Genomic DNA, 19,631 nt, shown 5'->3' on the forward strand with positions numbered 1-19,631 from the left:
ATACACTGCGGCAGTATGGCTACCGAGGGCAGGCTTGTAGCCAAGTCTGCACAGCCACTGAGGTGAATGGCACAATATATGCTGCAGTCCAAAGTGACATTTAACATCCGAACCCTGGGTTAACTTTTAAAACCATATACTAGAGACATTCAGGCAAGCTAAATGTGCCCATTAGGAGTCAGCTAATTAACCAATGTTTAAAGGGTGTACAAGCACATTACTCTTGTTCAACAGGGATAAAGTACACAGAGTCGTTCTGAAGCAAGCAACAAATCTTGAGTGATCATGCACAATAGCTGGAATTTCCTATAATATTATGCCTACTGCATTCTTTGGTCTGTGGATAGGATAAGATGTGGACAAATTTGCTACTTCAAAACTCTTAATGGGAGCACAGTTGCAGTAAATCATAATGGGCAGAACTTGAAAACCTGGGCCCAAAAACCATTTGTGCCTGATTATCAAATTTTCACTTACCTCATAATGATCCCTTTAATGAAGGGCCAGCGCAGAGATTACCAGAAGCTCACAATAAACCTCACTATTTTACCAAAACACACCACCTATTGGATACTTTTCACACAACAAACACAGAAGGCAGTGGAACTAAGCAAAACTAGAAAAGAACGTGGGCATGGGAGTCACAGTATGGCAGGTATCTTATTTTTTGTATTTGTCCTTTGCCTTTCTCCTGCTAAACCACTAATACTGTCCACTTACCCTTCCAACTCTGGGCCTAATTTAGAACTCAGCAGACGACATACTCCGTCACAATAGTGACGGAGATCCCGTCCACTGAAATCTAAGTGCCATAGAACATAATGGGATTTAAATCCCAGAGGACGGGATATCCATCACTTTTGTGAAGAAGTAACCTGTCCACCTAGTTCTAAATCAGCCCTCTTTCTCTTCACTCGTGCACTTTGGGATCCGTCCATGATTCCACAAAAAAACTCCGTAACTTAGAATTCACCTTTATCATCTCAGTGACAATGCCCTTTCCTTTATTACCACCTTCTGGCTGGTTTGCTCTTTCTCAGTCACCTACTTCAGCATCCAGGCTCTTGACGGATTTATGTTACATACTCAACAGAAAGGATTTTATTAACTTGATTGAGAACTTACCTTTCTCACCAACTGACTGCCTGTTTACAACACTGGATATTAAATCACTTCACACAAAAATTCCTCAAGCGGAAGAAAAGACCATGACACAAAACATTCTTGACAGCAAACCCAGACAACACCTGGTGCCCACTACTTTCATAATGGATTTATTGAACAATGACGAAAAATGTTTTTACAAACTTCACAATGTCTTCTTTTTTCAAATCAAAGTTACTTCCATGGGGGCAGTTTTTGCTCCAGATTTTATCATCCTGTGCATGAATAGTGTCAAGTCTTCCATGATTTTGGCACCTTCCAATCATTTTCCACAAAAATAGTTTGTAGTGGAAAAGATACATTGGCAATATTGTTTTGATTTGACAAGAAAACCCTTTCACGCGTGCTTTATGTTGACAATGGCTTAACCATACCTGCGACTGGCTGACCCTCACTATGACCAGTGACTGTCATGAGATTCCTTTTTTAGATGACTTGGTGAAAGTGGATAATAGATTGTACACCACTCTATACCAGAAACCTACTGAAATAAATACTTTGTAACAATACTTCACTTTCCATCCAAGTGATTCACTCTCTTATAGTGAATTCTGAAGAAGTAGAGGTCACTGTAATTGAAAAGAGGACTTCCTTAGGGAGGTGGAAATTCTTTCTGACAAATTAATTTCTCATGGGCATCCTAGACATCTGGTGAAATGCTCTTTTAAACGAACCAGGCACTGCCCCGGGGATATCTTACTGTCACCACAAAATAAAGCACTCAAAACACCAGTGTGTGTTACTACTCATTAACCTGTATCCAATTACATTGAAAGCTGCATCAAGAAGCACTGGAAAGATCCCATAGTTGGGGTGGCCATAGCACCATATAAGGTGTCAGTTACATTGACAGTACACTGAGTGATTCCACGGTTTGTTGCCCACTTTAAATTCGGCCAGAGCAGCGTATGTTTTTTCTGCATTGAATCCACATTTTTAACACATGGAGAAATTCGGGTACCACTATGAGATATCTCAAACTGCAACACTTTCTTTTCATGGTCTATAAAGTGTAACCAGCCCATATAATAAACTTTACATAGGTCACACAACACAGAGGATAAGGATCCTCATATTCCAGCAAACCAGCAGGATCTGCTGCAAGATCACCACTGCGCTCCTGGTGGAATATTTCATGGAGCAAGGAAATTCCAACAATGATTTAAGGCGGCAAGTCATCAACGTCCTCAAGCCCCTACCAAGAGGTGGCAAACTGATATATGGACATGTTTTGGAATCATTAATTATTTTGATGAAAAACTATTAAAACATTTGAATGCATTAATCCATTCCTCCTGTGCAATTATACTCAGAGAAGAAATTGCAGCTTGGTATTGGTCATATTGACGACTCATGGCCGGTATGAACATACATGTTAATAACTAGAGTTATTATTGAAATTATGATATTTATAGAATGCTCACCAGATTACTCTGCACACACACAGCTGCTGTAGATATATTCTGCATGCAGTTCCTTGCATACAGAAGAACTGTACTGTTATTCCCAAGAAGTTGAAGCAGCTGCATCTCATAGAGCACTCCCTGTCAGACTTGACCTGTCTGTGATAGCTGTTTTCTCTTACAGTTGTGTAAATCACATTTTCGCAAGGTTTCTCTTTATTTCCCTTTGTCTGGTTTGACAGTGCATCCTTCTGTTACACATACCGTATCTAATATACAGAGTGGGCTTTCGGTCAGCCTCATTCAGGTATTGACTTCTTTATGTCAGCCCTCTTCAGTGATTGCTGCCCACAGACATTATCAATAATATATTAGCTCCCACAAGAGAAGAATTTCATTCTCACCTTCATACTGTTTTGTAAACCATGCCTCCTAGGAAGTGCTAATATTGCCATGCTAGAGGGACTAATTTATACTCAAAAATCACAATCCAGCATCATACTTGAAACAAAACCAATCCTCTGATTCACATATGCATTCTACAGAAAGCAAGCATTCTGGTTCAGTGTATTTACATCTTTATTATGTGTTTGGTTTATTGATTTGCCACAAATGAGTTTGAGTGTGACTCTATAATACCCTTTTGTTTCTGCAGGGTGGGTCGTGTGACCTCAAGATGGCTTCCTTAAGTCTTGTGAGATGAACAACAAATGCCATGATCTTGCAAGACTTCAGATGGCGGTGTGTTATCAAACTGTCCAAATATGATGGTGCTGCCCTCATTTTTCCCTCTACCACCAAACCACTCGCTTTACACTTGAAGAGATCAGTGGCCCATATGCTATACATGCACCCCTTGTCTCCTCTATCTTTGTCCACTCGACTTTGTCCTCTTCATCATAACGTTTGGATCCTTGCCCCATCTCTCTGCCCCCTCTGCCTTCTCATATGGATCCTTGTCTCATTCTTCTGCACAGTCTTCTCACCCCCACATTTACCCCTGTAATTTCCCTAGTTACATCTCAGTGCGGCCACCACTCTGTGAGCTTTACACTCACCTTGCCCTCTGCTGATCCATGAACCACTCCGGTCTCAACTTCTCTGCTGCTGGGCTTCCCTCTTGCCATACCTCCTCTATGTCTGCTGTGTTTTCAGCAGTTGTGGCTGCTGCCAGGCTCTGTGGGGACATACTTGCATGAGGGATGAAGCCAGACAAACAAATAAGAATGTCCAAGTGGTGCCAGTAATGAATTGCAATTAAGATATGATGATTCTTTCTTCTGTAGAGCATCTGTCTTTCTACTTATTGTTATTCCTGTCAAAGTGAATGATTAAGGACGGTGACCCATTCAGCTTCCTGTGAGAAAGACATGGGGTGCTAATTATAGAATAGAACATTTTCCGCATATTCCTGATTACTTGATATATTGTCTAGTTCCATTAATTGTGGGTGACTGTTCCCTTGTCCTAGAGGGGGTAGTAATGCTTTTGAAGTTCTAGAAGTGGAGACCCAGCCCAGGTGTCTCTCAACAAGAGAGGACTCTTTAACAAATTGAGAGAGTAGTTTACCAGTAAGAGTTCTCTCACCTGAAATCAATTCCAATGGGCTGTTATTGAAAGGTAGTTAAGAAAAGTAAGGCACAGCTAAGGATTGTTTGAAGGATAGCCCTCAACTCCTCTTGAAACCTCATACTTTATTCACCCACTTTGTACAAGATCTACAATTAAAAGGATTCAGATTTATGACATCCCAGTGACAAAATAAAAAGAGATTGATTGCCCAGACATATGCTTCCAACAGCGCCTGATTAATGGGCTAGTGTAGTTAGCCTCTTGATTGAGTCACAGGCCAATTGGAATCTCTGATCTACGTTGCTTCTTACAATCTTCCTCACAAGCTACGTTATTTTTTTTACAAATCTCCTCACAAGCCTGGAGATGCATGGTAGTTAAATATTCCTGGATAAAAGTCGTCAGCAGCCTACCAACGAGAGCCCCAATTGTCATCAACTCATTGTGGGTGGTTGGGAGCAATCTTTGAACCAGCTGACAACTTGTTTTTATTCCATAGGCCATGTCCAAGTAGGCTGGGTCCATTAGACCTAGATCGCAAGAATGACAAAGATCAAGTATGCAGTATTGCTTGTACTGGTGGAGTGCACTTTATATTTATGTATAATTTTACTGAATACATTTTAGATTTTGCAAATCTGTTGGAATGCATAAAGGACCTCTGGCACTAATCAAGTAAGACCTGACAGCTCAGATTGGACAAGTTCTTTTTCTTGCACAGAGGCAAATCAGACCTGCAAATGCCGTTTGGGCTCAGGAAACCCTGTGCAATTTATACCTCTGTTGCATGCTGGAACTGTGTGAGTTCTAGGAACACCCTGAAGAGATGATTGAAAGAAGGAAAGCAACACACCTGAATAACTCACATTGTCCACCAGCCTTCATAAGACCTCTTCTCCTAGCTGCAGGTACTAGCATCATGTTTTCTCTCTTCACTGAAGGCTCTTACGGCTGTTGAGCACAGACGAATGAAGCTGAATAGATTTTTCCATTAATACAAGCACAATGACCCTCATTCTGAGTGCCCTGGTAAACGGTGCAAATGAGGTTTTAGCTGGATTTCCTATTCAACATTTTATAATAATTTCACATCTGGAATTTATTCAGCACAAACTCCTCCTGGGATTACCAGAAGAACGAATGCAGTACAAAAAAGTTAGTAATGAGATAAAATAGCATAGAAGGACTACAAGATGGGACACAATTTCAAGGTGCAATTATACATTTACATGTTGCGATTTTATCACCCTTCTCCATTCAAATGAGACCCTAAGTGTAAATGTAAAATATGTGTTTGACTCATATCCATAGCTCCATTTGACCATGTGCGTTTAGAAATCTTCCTCACCTGAGTTTAGATCCCCTCACAACCCATATTTGTTATATCTTTTGATCAACATTTGCATTTTTAGAATTTAGATGATACGATTTTTTCTCGTTTTAATAAAACTGAGGGGCAGATTTAAGAAAAGTGATGCGGCATCCAAAGCAGCGCCACTTTTCTTGCGTCCCTTAGCATCCCCCTAACATCACTGTGTGTGCGCTGTATTTAGGATTTTTGACGCTACTTTGGTGCTTTGTAGGATTTCCGTAAAAAAAAATTACGCTAATCCTGCAAAGCACATTGAGGCCCATTATAAAAAATGGTGTGCCTCCTTTTAAAGTGCAAGCGTTACAAATGCTGCAAAAATGGTACAAAGAAAACTTTTAGATTTCTTTTTGCCATTTTTTCAAACACCCCCCCCCAAAAGGGGGAACGTCACCCTTGCATACATTATGCCTTGCAAAAATGATGCTAATGTGGCACTAGAGCTTCTTAAATCTGGGCCGGAGTGTATACCTAAGGGTTTAATATCTGTTAAATTTATTAATTTTTTGAAATATTTTAACACTTGCCAGTACTTAGCTATATATCTGAAGACGTAGTTACTGTAATGGCTAAGGTACCAACTGTGAGCCAGAGAATACTCTAATTGGAAACAAATGCTTAGGGTTATAAATCCTCCAGGCCCAACAATTATCCAGCATATCAGGGCCTACCAGCTAGCAAAGTAAAATGAAAAGAAAACCGAGCTATACTGTGTGAACAAACACAGATGTTTTCAGGTGTAAATTATCAGTTAGATATGCCAACTCATAATGGCATACATTATCAAAGATTTTGCATTTATGAGCATCAGAAACAGCCCTGATAACCTCCTGAAAGACATCTTTGCCTGAGGTACTAGTATGCGAGACACATGCCAGCCAGACCATTGTAGAGAAGAAATGTAGGACTCTAGAGCAGTATTTCCCTAGTAACTCTTCTAAGGTTCTTAGCATTCTCAGTACTGGGCAGCAGCATCAACCATTACATAATATAGTAGACATTTTTACCACCTTGACAGAACTGAATAGTTGTCCACTCACCTCTGCTGATTAAAGGCATCCTAGACAATGAATATTCTATTTCTGCTTTAAAGGCTGTAGTTCCTAGGATTCAGTGAGTAATAGGCTAATTGTAATGACCATGAAGAAGGGGATTGTGAGCCTTTAAGTGGAGAAAGAGTAGGTGGCAGGTGAAACATGTGTTATTTAGTTGTGCACGAGAGGACCCCTGGAGTGATACTACGACCACCACTGTTGAACTGGAGGGACTAAACTCATTGAGTGGTAGTCATCAATAGGTCCACTCTAGGCAGATGTCTGAGGAGTACATAGGATTGTGCCTCTCTTCATGGACTTTGTCATTAAGCAACCCTGGGTATCGTGTGTAAACATGCAAAGTTCTAGTCTCAAAGTTTTGAGCTTGAGAGGTAAGTGCATAAAGAAGTATTTTTTCACCATGTTACTTAGGAACCCATCTTTCCACAAGATGCCCCAGTGCTGCCTGCTTGTGGTTAGAGGAACGTCTTCCATAGCGTGATAGTCCGCTGTATCGGGCTATACCAGTCACTAAAGGCCCACTCCAAAGGTGTGGGCCCTTAATGGTGGGTATAGTCCAGCTACAGCGGGCTATAAGGCTATTAGAGCATTCCCCCCCCGAGGGCAGAATTTTCTAATTAGACAAACAAAGGCCTCACAGAGCCCTTGGGGGTTGAAATCCACTTGGGCTCCCTGAGGCCTTTGTTCAGAGTGACAGCTGGGAAAGACAAACATTGGAATGTTGGAGCTCCTGGCTTTTACCAGCTATTAGAATTCTGGAACTACTTCAATGTTTCCAATAGAGTGCTCAACATTCCAATGTTCTCATTTGTGAGGGGTGCCAGGAATAGCCCGCAACTTCTTTAAAAAAACACACCAGCATATTCGATGGAGCTACTTGAAAGGAGAGCACACAGGACAGACTGCTAGCTTAACTCCAGGGGAGAATGCTAATTATGTGGTTGTATTGGAAATTTGGTGTCTGGCCCTTTACTGTATCCTAGGAGCATAGTAACTTCACAAGAAATGTGAAGAGACGTAATCCACTCCCATGTGAGGGCAGATATGATGTGAAGACACTTATGCTGAATCTATCCATGCAGACATTGGATATAATAGAAGAGCAGGACTTGAGATGTGCCCATGTCCTCTCACATTGGATATTGCAGTGGAAGTTACCATGTTAATGGAGATGGACTGTTAATATATTACTCCTGGTGGGGAGAAGAGGTAGTGTGATGGCCAGAGCTGCCAACTCTGGAGCTAGGGGATTCTGTGCAAATCACTTAAACTCCCTGTACTTACCAAAAGTTAATGTGTTCCCGCCATATAAAAACTGCAACAAATAATTCTAATGGCATTTGTGTGAATGCTCACATTTGCTTTAGTCTGTGGTCGTACAAGAAATTTCACTTTCCCCTTGAGTTGTCGCTGATATCCTTCACCTCTAAACTTCTGGTACTGATCTCTGTTGAACATGCCCTACATCATTTATGTCTGTATATCCCAGGCTTAGGGTTTTCTTAATAGTTGGGTGAAATCCCATGCAGAGTTGCACTCTGGAAAACCAGGGGGAACACTGGTACATGAAGGATCAGGCAGAGTAGTATCCCACCTGGAGGTGGGCCTCACTCATAAACAAGCCCCTACTGTTTTACACAAGTGCAGCGTCATTAACTGAAACTTGCCACAGACTTGTCACTTCACTACAATGTTACTGTGACATGTATACAATTAATTAACGCTGCAATGGCAGTTGATTGTCACTTTCCCATCTGGCCATATGTGTTAAAAGGCTGAGACGTCTCTAATTCCTGTTCAGCATACATTGTTGTATGTAGTTTTTTATTTACTGACACATTACTTTTAGCTATCTACATACTGGTGGGGTCTCCAAGCCATCAACACAAACTTGCTTAAATTCATGCGATCAGTTTTGACAATGTTTTGTTTAGAGGTAACTATTAGCTTTATATTTTGGAGCATTATAGATTTTTAAATAAACCTGTGCTGAGAATCACCAGAGATTGTGAGCTTTTCTGCAAGAAAAACAGGGGTGCTGGTAGTGATGTCTGCAAATGATGAAGCTGGTTTTGAAGATAGAGTGGCCTTGCAAGGAGATCCAATGCAGCTCCATCAGGACTGGTGTGATGTGATCATATTTCTTCAGGCACATGTGAGATGTTCTACGTTGTGTATTCTGCCCATAAAGGGTGCTAGTGTGAAGTCTGGGAGACCATGGGGAGGCAGTAGATCACCCAGATGCACGAATATGAGGATTTCTGGGAGAAACAGTTTTTACTTTCTTTAGAAGAGAGAGCTCAGTGGTGGAAAGAGACACTGCTCAGTAATTACATACTTCCCTAGAATTGAGACATACTATATTTCAAATTTCTGACCTTTCTTTTAAGACATCTACCCATTCTCAACATCTGTTCACTCAACCAACACAAGGAACGCCAGCATCACAATTTTTTCTCCTTATTTCACTCCCACCCACAAAGCAGCCATGTCATTTGTGGTGTGCAGAGATGCCGATTTGAATTAAAAAGCTTTGGTATCCAGACACTTAGGGACAATGGGTTGTGATGTCTGGTGCGTATATATATATATATATATATATATATATATATATAAATATTTTTTTTTTTCTTCAGATGGATCAATTCGCTCCAAATTCATCAGTGAGTAATACCATTATTAAAACCATAAGATGTTCCATGCATTCGTAATAATACCAATGCTCACTTCGTTTGTTTTCCTTCTCACATGTAGACTGACTTCTCTCGATTGAATTACTTGTTTTGGTCCTGATGATGACCCATAATCCACTAGGGGTCGAAATGCCATTGACGACATTAGCAGTAGGTACTGATTAGTTCTGAACAGTTGTGATACCTGAAATGTTGGGAACCAAACTATACAAAAATGTACCATTGTTCATTGGTTTATGTATTATACACACTAGTGCACTATACTCTGATTTTCACTCACTGTGTAATCACTGGAACGCTGAGTACTTGTTTATTAAGCTGTAAAATATATAGATGAAATTCTACAACGGCAGCCTCTTCACTTTCATTGATGTTTTTTAACCTTTACATAATTTGTGAATTAATTGAATGCATATTTATTGACTTTGATACTCTAATTGAACACACCACAATTAATCTTTGTTCTTTATGTGTTTAAATGCCCCTAGTTCCAGGTGTTTTTGGACTACTGTTGTTTCATGAAACAGACTGCCATCTTAGGCATAGTTTGGTGTAGAGCACGACCTAGGTAGTGCTTGCATCCCTGTACGTGATGCAGGAAATATTTTCCTCGCATTTTTGTGATGATGATTTAACCAGCACAATCAAAGATGCCACACCATGCTCTGGTCCACCACTTCCTTGCACACCCCTCAATGCTCAGATTCTGCTGCCCCCCCCCCCCCGTGGAGGCTTCGCTTGGTTCCTCCCTTGGCCTTTGTAAAGGGCATGTTGCTTTTTCGCCCTACCAGCCGCTGACCATGGGATCCATGCCTTTTGTTGCAAGCACATCCTGCAGCACTTCTTCGCCATACTGGCCGCTGCAGAGGACAGGTGTGATAATTCCACCATCAAGAACTGAATGTTCACTTTTTCATAAGTTAGAGGGGTGTGTGTGGTGCAGTGTGTGTGGGGGTAGGTCATTTTTTGTGTTGAATGAATCATTTGTGAGGAACTATCAGATAGATATGTTTAGACTGCACAGCCAAAAAGCAAATGCACCTCAACAATGAAAAATTATGTTAATTCCTCCCACAAGATGCCCGATTGTACACACGTCCTGGTGTACAACCAACTGTCAAAAGAACAATGATAGGTGTCATACACATGCAATTAGGAACAATATTTCCCTGATTGAAACAACAATAGCATAACTGAAACATGCAAAGTATTTTATGTAAAAATCTACATTATGCATTGTTTTGCTGAAGAAATATACAGATGTACATTTTATGCAATCATTTTTTACATAGTTTGATTTCCCAGTGGTGTTATTTTCACATGGAAAGATTGGGACGATAGGAAAACAATATCTGCCTTTCTAAGAATTTGGCAGATAGGATACTCCCTTAAAACATGCTGGGCATCCCGTCTGCCATATGACAAGTGCCTTGGGCTATAATATTCCTTTAATGGCCATGGCATCTGTCACGCTTGTGACCCAGCCTCCCATCTGCCAAACTCTAAATAAGGCCCTAAATCTCCTAAAGGCATCTTCAGTATTATAGCATTGAAGGACGTGTTTGAAAACTGAAATTTGCAATCCATAAACATGTAGTCTATTCCTAGCATGCTGTGAAGCAGTTTTGCGGACATAACAAACAATACCCCCTAAAGGCTGAACATGCTAATATATAATCCATTTATTTATTTAAGCAATGAATCTGAAGGCAGGATGCTTTGCAAATGTCGCCAGAACCATGATATGTTGTTCTTGGAACATGATACGCTATCCACTATGGATTTTTATATTAAAAGTAACGGAGTCCATAATGTAGGCATATGACATAATCTTTAGAAATCATGCTACAGAGCTTGTTTTTATACACTATAGTTTATGCGAGAGAATATTACTATAATTATTCTCATGTCCGTGTTGTGGTCTAACTGTATTCCCTGATTGTTCACTTTCTAATATTGTTGTTGAAGGCAAGTCGTCAGTTGCAGAATATGTGAGCATGGTTCTCACTTGTTTAAATGTAGGCGCCATCAAACTGCAATAATGTAAAAAACACCTAGGTGCCTGATTTATACTTTTTTTTAGCGCCGCATTTGCGTCAGTTCTTGACGCAAAAGCGGCGCACACTTACAAAATATAATTGAACTTTGTATGTTTTGCGCCGTTTTAGCGTCACAAAATGACGCAAATGCGGGGCTAAAAAAGTACAAATCAGGCCCCTAATGTCCAGGGGACAATTAGTCACTGACAATGGTAAGGGGATGCAGAGAAAACTTCGCACTTTTGACCATCAAGTTTCTCTTCTCCTGCTTCTATGATTTGGCCTGTCTTCTGACCTGACTTTTGCTGTGATTGAAAAGGCTACATTAAATCCAACTGTTGATTCCATTCTCTTAAAAATATTAGAGCAGGCAGTTAATTTCCAGCTGCTGGCATTTTTCGAGCAATATAACAAGCTGGGAAAATTACTATTGAGGATTTTCCCAGACCTAGAGTACTCAAATGGCCCTGTGCAAAGTAAAAAATAACTTGTTTTGCATCGTGGGATGGTGGTGTTTGACCTAGTAACTTTGCTTCACCCGTCTACAGAAAATGATACCCTACTCCGAGTCGTGGAAGTGGTTAGGTTTTCAGAGACTGAGATGGGTTCCTCCTTCAGAGGGAGTACGGAAAGTCGACGAAGAGTCAATAGTATAGGGGAAAAAACAACATACTGGAAAATTATAAGCCTCGTTTGCCTAGGCGAGAGCCTTCTTTGAAAGCCAGGCACCATTATAGAATATACTAATTCTTAAGACTTTTCTAGCTTTAACATCATTGCATACTTTAATCTGAAGAGAATAAATAGTGTTAATGGCCATGTTTCCTGATCGTAAAGTATTCAGTTTTCCCTCACACTAATTATGTAACACTAATTGCACATACATGTATAAAATGAATGAGTTAGGTTTTTATTTTCATTGAGTTATTGAACAAATGTATAGTTTATGGCAATTAGAAAATCATTCAGTTGAGTAACTTTACTGTTGGAAATGTCCAACGTTTGTGTGGTGTTCCTCCATTCTGTACACGTTAGCCCTGCTAACGAGTGGTAGAGTACTTGCGCTCTCCCCCTTAGGTTTGGTAAAATTGGATTAGCCCTCAGTGGCACATTTTATTTACTTGCAGCTATCTAGTACATCTGACTAAAGGTACCAGGGGCCTGTAAATTAAATGCAAAAAGTGGGCTGCAGGACCCATTGTGAATTAGCCCTGTAAAGGAAGCCTTCAGGCCTGCTGCTGCAGACTGTGTGTACAGTTTTAAACTGTCATTTAAACTGTCATTTTGACCTGGCCAAATGCACCTTTTGCCAGGCACAAACCTTCCTTATTATTTCTTTTCAATCACCCTTGTGATAGGCTCTAGATGCCCATACAGTAGGGTGAATGGTATTTAAAAAGTGGTAGTGGAAAAAAACTTCAAAGTTGTTTTTCAGAGTGGCAAGGCGGGCACTCCCATCGAAAAACAATGGGTTACGTTGTAACATTTTATAATACTCAGGGACCGCTTTGAATAGCAATTTAAAATCCATCTTAATGCTAAAGTGAGATTTTATATTACTATTTTGGAAATGATTCTTCTAGAAAGTTGTCATTTTCCTGCCAAATGTGCCTTTCAGGTAGTGTTCAGTGTCATCTGACCCCTGATAGCTCTCCTGGATTGTTAAGTGTATTGCCCCCAGGCAGTGGACAAAAGGCCCGACTTCAAAGGAGGCCTTTCCTGTTACTGGCAGAATCAGCTCACACCTAAGCTTGCCTGTCCTTTGTATCTCTAGTCAGGCTGGCACCAAACTCAATGGGAGTAGATGAATTGACCAGAACTGGTGTAAGATGTAGACAAAGGCTTGCTCATCCACAGGCTGGCACTGGGCAAAATATTGCACCCCACAGGCCGACTTTGGATTCCTGCACATGTGAAGATCAGAAGGACTGGCCAGCTAATTGAATCTTGAAGAAAGACTGGACCTGCTTGCCTCGAAACCAGGACCTCAGAAGTGATATCAAGGGTCAGTTCTCTGACCTCCTTTTTGGACCACAGGGAAACATCAAGCTCCCAGGGGCCTTTTCCTACAGCTGTCTGGCTGACCAGCTCCAACTCGATGTGGCCTAGCCCCTGCTGTTGCTTTTGGAGTGAATCCTAACCTCCAAATGGTGCCTCACATAGCCTGGACCCTAGGCTGGTGTTAAAGAATACTCCTCCTGCCCAAAATGCAAAAGCTGGGAATTTTTGCAAACTTCTGTTGAAAATTATGGAGGGAGAGCAAACTGCCACTGATGTCAAATTGCCAGTCAGACTCAATTAGTTTATTGGCCCCACTGAAGGAGATCTGACTTCTAGAAAAGTTTGAAAGGTACTGACGCCAGGCAGCAACCCTTCAATGCTGAGGCCTCCCTGGACACCGAGTTTGGACTTCGCCTGCTCTGAGTTTTCCTGCCTTCACTGACAGCCAGGATACTGGGATCCCACTCTTAAGAAACCCACTGTCATTGAGCCCTGCATTGGACCAAACCTGCTGCTGGCCAGGGCAGCAACGTATTGACAACTACTTTTCCTGAAGAAAAGATTCCAACTCATAAGGTAACATTTCCACTGGGGCAAATCTGGTCCCTGTATGCGATCAGCACTCCATCACAGTCAGCCTTAACTTTTTACCTGGTCTACGCAACCAGATACCAGTGGTTGGCGCTTTGTGCTTTTTGGTGCTTTTTTAATTCACGTTTTAAAAATTCATATCTCTGGGCCTACCTATTGGAATTTGTTGTTTTGGTATCATTTTACTAATTAAACTTTACAGCATGTTTCTAACTTGGTTTTGGATTTTTCTTGTGTTTTCTTTTCATTGTATTGCTTTTTGAGTATGCAAAAATACTTCACAGATTGAACACAATCCAACCCTAAATTAACCTCAGATATCTTGGCACAGAGCAGTCACGCTTAACTTAGCAGCAGTGTGTAAATTATTTGTACAACACTTCAAACACCAATGCATCAAATACACCACAAAAACGATTCCCACACTAAGTTAAGAAATAGAGCTTTCTTTAATAATTAGAACAAGACCAAAATGACAAAAATCCAATCAGTAGAACCAGAGACACGCAGTTTTTAAGATTTTAGTGAAAATAGCACTAAAAAGCACAAAGTGGCAACAGTGGATACGTGGTCTCGCTGGACTGGGAAAAAGTCAGGCTGACTGCAGTGTAGCATGGGCCAGTTAAAACGACCCAGTTAGGCCCACTGAACAAAGTACCTTAAATCCTGGTTTGTGGAATGTTGCGAGGATCCCTATTGAAGATGCATTGTATGGCATTGGTTCTGAAGAGCTGCAAGGCTGGGATGCAGTGTCTGGCATTGTCATTGAGGCTGCTGTCAATGAGGGATGCAAGAGGCCAGGCACCTGGCCTTTTTAGTCACTCTGGTGTTCTAGGTTCAAGAAATGCAGTTCCGACCCTTTTCACCCAGGCAAGAAGTCAGTAGGCAATAGGTCCGCACAGCATGGCAGCAATCCTTCAGAGCAGAAATCCAGAAGACTGTCAGTCCTTTCAGCAGCACAACAATCCTTCATCCTGGCAGAGTAACCACATGTCTAAAAGTATACTGAAGGGTTGGTGTTTGAGGCCCAGTATTTACACCCAGTTGTGCCCTTGATATGGGGAGACGCTTCTAGAGCATGCCTTGGAAGTGTGCAGGTGCCCTGCCCTCCATGCCCTGGCTCCAGACTAAGTACGCAGTATGCAGCCCTTCGTGTGGATGGAGGACACAACCTATTCAAGTGTAAGTTGGGGTGCATCCAGCTCCTCCCTTCCATCCTGCCAGTGATGGCCCATCCAGACCCACCTAAGCTCCCTATTGTATGTGGCTGGCTAGGAGGAATTCACAAAGGCCAACTGTCAGCTACACCCAGTCATGTGACCCAGGCCAGGCTGCAGGCACCAAATGGCTAAGGCAGGAAAATTCAAATTTTCTAAAAGTGGCATTTTCAAAATTCTAGTTTACAATCAAACTTCACCATAAGTTACCATTTTCTATTACAAATCCAAAGACAAAAAGCAAACTGGTTACCTGCTCCTAGTTGTAAATTACAGCTTATTAAATGTAGTTTCAATGTTATCCTATGGGAGAGGTAGGCCTTGCAGTAGTGACAAACACATTGAGAGTCTTTCCCTATCAGGGCATGTAAAACTAAAAGTACATGCCCTGCTTTTTAAGTTCATTACACCCTGCCCTCTGGGCTGTCCAAGGCTTGGGCCTTCCTTTTTAATACATGCCAGGTCAAAATAGCAGTCTAAAACTGCTCATACATGCTACAATGGCTGACGTGAGAGATGTGTAAAGTTCTACTTGAGTGCGTGGCACAATCAGTGATGCTGGTCCACTGGTGGCTTTTAATTAGGGGTTAAACCACACCAAGTATGCCAGGTCTTACAACCGTATTAGCAGTTTGCTGTCTTGTCTTGGCCCGTTTACAGATATTCATTTCGAGCATTTGTGCAACGTGTATGACTTCCTACAATGGTGTGCTGGGCTATATATAAATGAACATTGAATTACAGCCTCTGAAACTGTGCATTTATTAGCTATGTGGAATGCTTTTATAGTAATTTCAACCTATTGAGATCAGACTAGTCTAAGCAAGAGTGAACTGATAACGCGTCCCGACCTTGATAATTTATCCTCCACGGGGACTCGTTTTAGGCCAATTAATCTTTTGACCCTGATTGGAGACTCCTCAGGACGAGATATCTAGTTATCATTGCAACTAATAGATCAATAACCTCATCAATATTCACAATAACTAATCAATCAAACTAATCAATAACATTTAATAAGAATCAAACACACCATGACCTTTCAGCCATGAATAACCACACAAATCTAGTAAGAGTTAGGATATTTATTCCCTATTAGTTACACTCTAATAGCATATTTATTAGACTCAACCCCAGTATGCACATCAAAACCACTACAATATGGTAACTTGAGTAAGACTTTATCAAAGCATAGACCATGAACATTAAAACAAAGCACAGCGTTAACATGAATCAACTTTAGCAGGGCATTATTAACATGGTATTCAACAAAGCAAAAATTCTGTCATTTGTCTATTTGTATCCGATTTAGTGAACTCCTTAACTAATCTCAAATTAGCATCAGCATGTTGGGCTTCATGCAAAATAATTTAGCAAACACGAATTTAGAAAACATCTAACTAGGGACTCTATCAAAAGAGCAGTTAGTACCTAGAAAGAAAAGGCAAACCAACAATTACAATTAATCATCAGATAGTTACCCATCCAAATGGGTCAGCATACAACGTCAGTCTTCGTCCTCAGGACATCAGTCGATTCGCCATCAGCCTGGATAGAACAGCTAAGTCTCAGCAGGGCATAGCAAGAAGGAACTCTTCTCTCATAAGGAGGAGAAATAAGTATTGGGCAAGGAAAGAGGTGAGGATGGTTTAAAGTATGAAGCAGCTAAAGACAAAGGCTTCAAGAGTAGCTCGGTAATGGCTAAGTAGAATGGCTAAGAATGGCTGATTCCTCCTTGTGTCACTCCGTTGTATCAAAGTTGTTGAAAAAGTCTCTAATTTCCCATTGGGCAATATTTGGTGCATCGTTATCTCTGTCCAATAATCCATCACACACCTTACTAGAATTTTCACCTAACACAGTTCTCACATAGTTTATTGGCTCCTGTGATTGACGTCTTCATCGGGTAGAATGTCAGGTAAGAAACGTTACACTTGTCACTCCAGTCATTAGTTCTATTGTCTTCTCCTCATCTGGGCAACCTTGCACCTGTCGCAAATTAGACTGTTGCATTCTGCAAGAATGTCTCCTTGAGCAAGTCGGGTTCCATGAGATAGAATTTACTACAGCTACACACATATCTCTAATATCTGGAAAAGTACAGCTTAGTGTCCTTCAGGAAAGCAGCACATTGCATGTTAGAAAAACACATTTTAATATGAGGCCAGGCAGCTAGGCTCAGACCCTTGCTAACTAAGGCCTAGTGATTAATTCAGCAGAACTTTAATTACATAACTCTGGATGCTAAAACAAATCACACATTAGTACCTTGTTAACCGCTTCTATGCCTTGGACGAGATGATCTCGTCCAAGGCTGCAGTTCCCCTGTGCCTTGGACGAGATCATCTCGTCCAAGGCACAGGGGAACTTGGGGGAGCGCTAGCGCGCCCCCCGTGCACCCCCCTCACCCTCCAAGGCGGGGATGGAAGGGGAAGACCTTCCCCTTCCACCTCCGCCCCCCCCCGGCAATCCGATGACGTCAGCGCGTGCACAGGTGAGTCCTTTCTGTTTTTGGGGGGCGGGGGTGGTGAAAATAGACACGGGGGAAAGGAAAGGGTTTTTCCTTTCCCCCTGTGCCTGTTTTCACAAGATTCCTGCTCCACGATCGCGGGCCCTGCAGGAATCTCCACTAGACCCCAGGGATTTTTAGAAATAGGTTTATTTTGGGGGCGACCCCTTGGGCAAGGGTCGCCCCCCTGGGGGGCAATTTTTTTTTTTGTATTTCGCCCCCCCCTGGGGGCAGATCCGCTGATTTTTTGGCAGATCTGCCCCCAGGGGGGGCGAAAACCACTAGACACCAGGGATTTTATTTTTGGTGTGTATTTTGGGGGCGACCCCTTGGGCAAGGGTCGCCTCCCCCGGGGGCAATATGTTTTAGTATTTCGCCCCCCCCGGGGGCAGATCCGCAGATTTTGCGGCGGATCTGCCCCCGGGGGAGGGGGGCGAAATCCACTAGACACCAGGGAATTTGTTTTTATTGTGTTTTTTGGGGGTGACCCCTTGGGCAAGGGTCGCCCCCCGGGTAAATTTTTTTAGTGTTTCGCCCCCCCCCGTGGCAGATCACCTTTTTTTCAGCCGATTTGCCCCGAGGGGGGCGAAATCCACTAGACACCAGGGATTTAGTTTTATTGTAAAGTTTCTTTTGGGGGCGACCCCTTGGGCAAGGGGCGCGCCACTGGGGGGGCTATTTTTTTAGTATTTCGCCCCCCCCCCCGGGGGCAGATTTCCAATTTTTGGGCTGATCTGCCGCCAAGGGGGGGGGGGGGGCGAAATCCACTAGACACCAGGGATTTTGTTTTTATTGTTTATTTTGGGGGCAACCCCTTGGGCAAGGGTCGCTCCCCTGGGGAGCTATTTTTTTTTCTGTTTCGGCCCCCCCGATGGCAGACCAGCCATTTTTTGGACGATCTGGCCCCCGGGGGGGTGGAAGCACACTAGGCGCCAGGGATTGTGTGGTGTGTGTGTGTGTGTGTGGTGTGTGTTTGGGGGCACCCCTTGGGCAACGGTTGCCCCCCTAAAGTGGGGAAAGTTCGTATTGGCCGTCTCTGCCCCTATTTTTGTAGGCCCATCTGCCCCCAAGGAGGGCAGAAACCACCAATATGACAGGGATTTTTTTGTTTTGTTTTGTGTTGTGCTGGGGGTGCCCCCTTTGGGAAGGGTCGCCCCCTAAAGGGGGCACAGAGGTGTTGCCCATTTCTGCCCCCCTTGGGGCAGATTGGCCAATTTTTTTACACCCATCTACCCCCGAGGGGGGCAGGATCCACTTAGGTACCAGGGACAACTTCTAAGTTCTTGGTGGTGGGGTGTTTGTCAACTGCAAAGTATTTGTATTTGTGATTATAACAATTTATTTCTTCTTTTTCTTCTAGTTCAACGCTTTTGCTTCCTTTGTTGTGGATCTTATTCGGTTTTGGCAGTAGTTGTCCTGCGGTTTGCATAGTTGCATGTTTTAGGTAAGTGAAAGCAATTTACTCCAAAGGAGTATTGTTGACATGCATGAATGACATGTTTGTAGGTGGTGTACTAAATGCAGTATTGTGTGTTTGACATTGTCCTTAGATTTGAGCACAGTGATGTTTGTGTTGTCATATGTCTAATTTGCTTTTTTCTTTTATCTTTTTAGTGGGATATCATTGGTGATTGCTGTGTCGGTGCAGAGTAGTTGCTTGTTGAGTAGCTATTTCAGGCAAGTGAGTGGTATAGTTTTTTGTAGTACATAACTCTTTGTGATAAAGCTACACTTTGTTTATAACTTATTTTAGTGCTAGTGGTTGTTGGCAATCCATTTGTTATTAGGATCATGGCTAGCCGCAAAGTGACCGCTCAGCAGGTTGTCCGCATGCTCTTTGAGTCGTCTTCAGACCATGATTACGACACTGACTCTGCATCTGAGGCAGAGGAGGAAGCAGGAGATTCTGGAAGTGAGTTTTCTGTCCGAGAGTATTCTTCTGATGAGGAAGCTACTCTCAGTGCAGATGAAGGGCCTGTGTTAGAGGAGGACATTGATGTGCCAAGAGTGCAGCAGCC

The sequence above is a fragment of the Pleurodeles waltl genome, chromosome 7, assembly GCF_031143425.1.
Source record: "Pleurodeles waltl isolate 20211129_DDA chromosome 7, aPleWal1.hap1.20221129, whole genome shotgun sequence".
Taxonomy (NCBI): Eukaryota; Metazoa; Chordata; class Amphibia; order Caudata; family Salamandridae; genus Pleurodeles; species Pleurodeles waltl.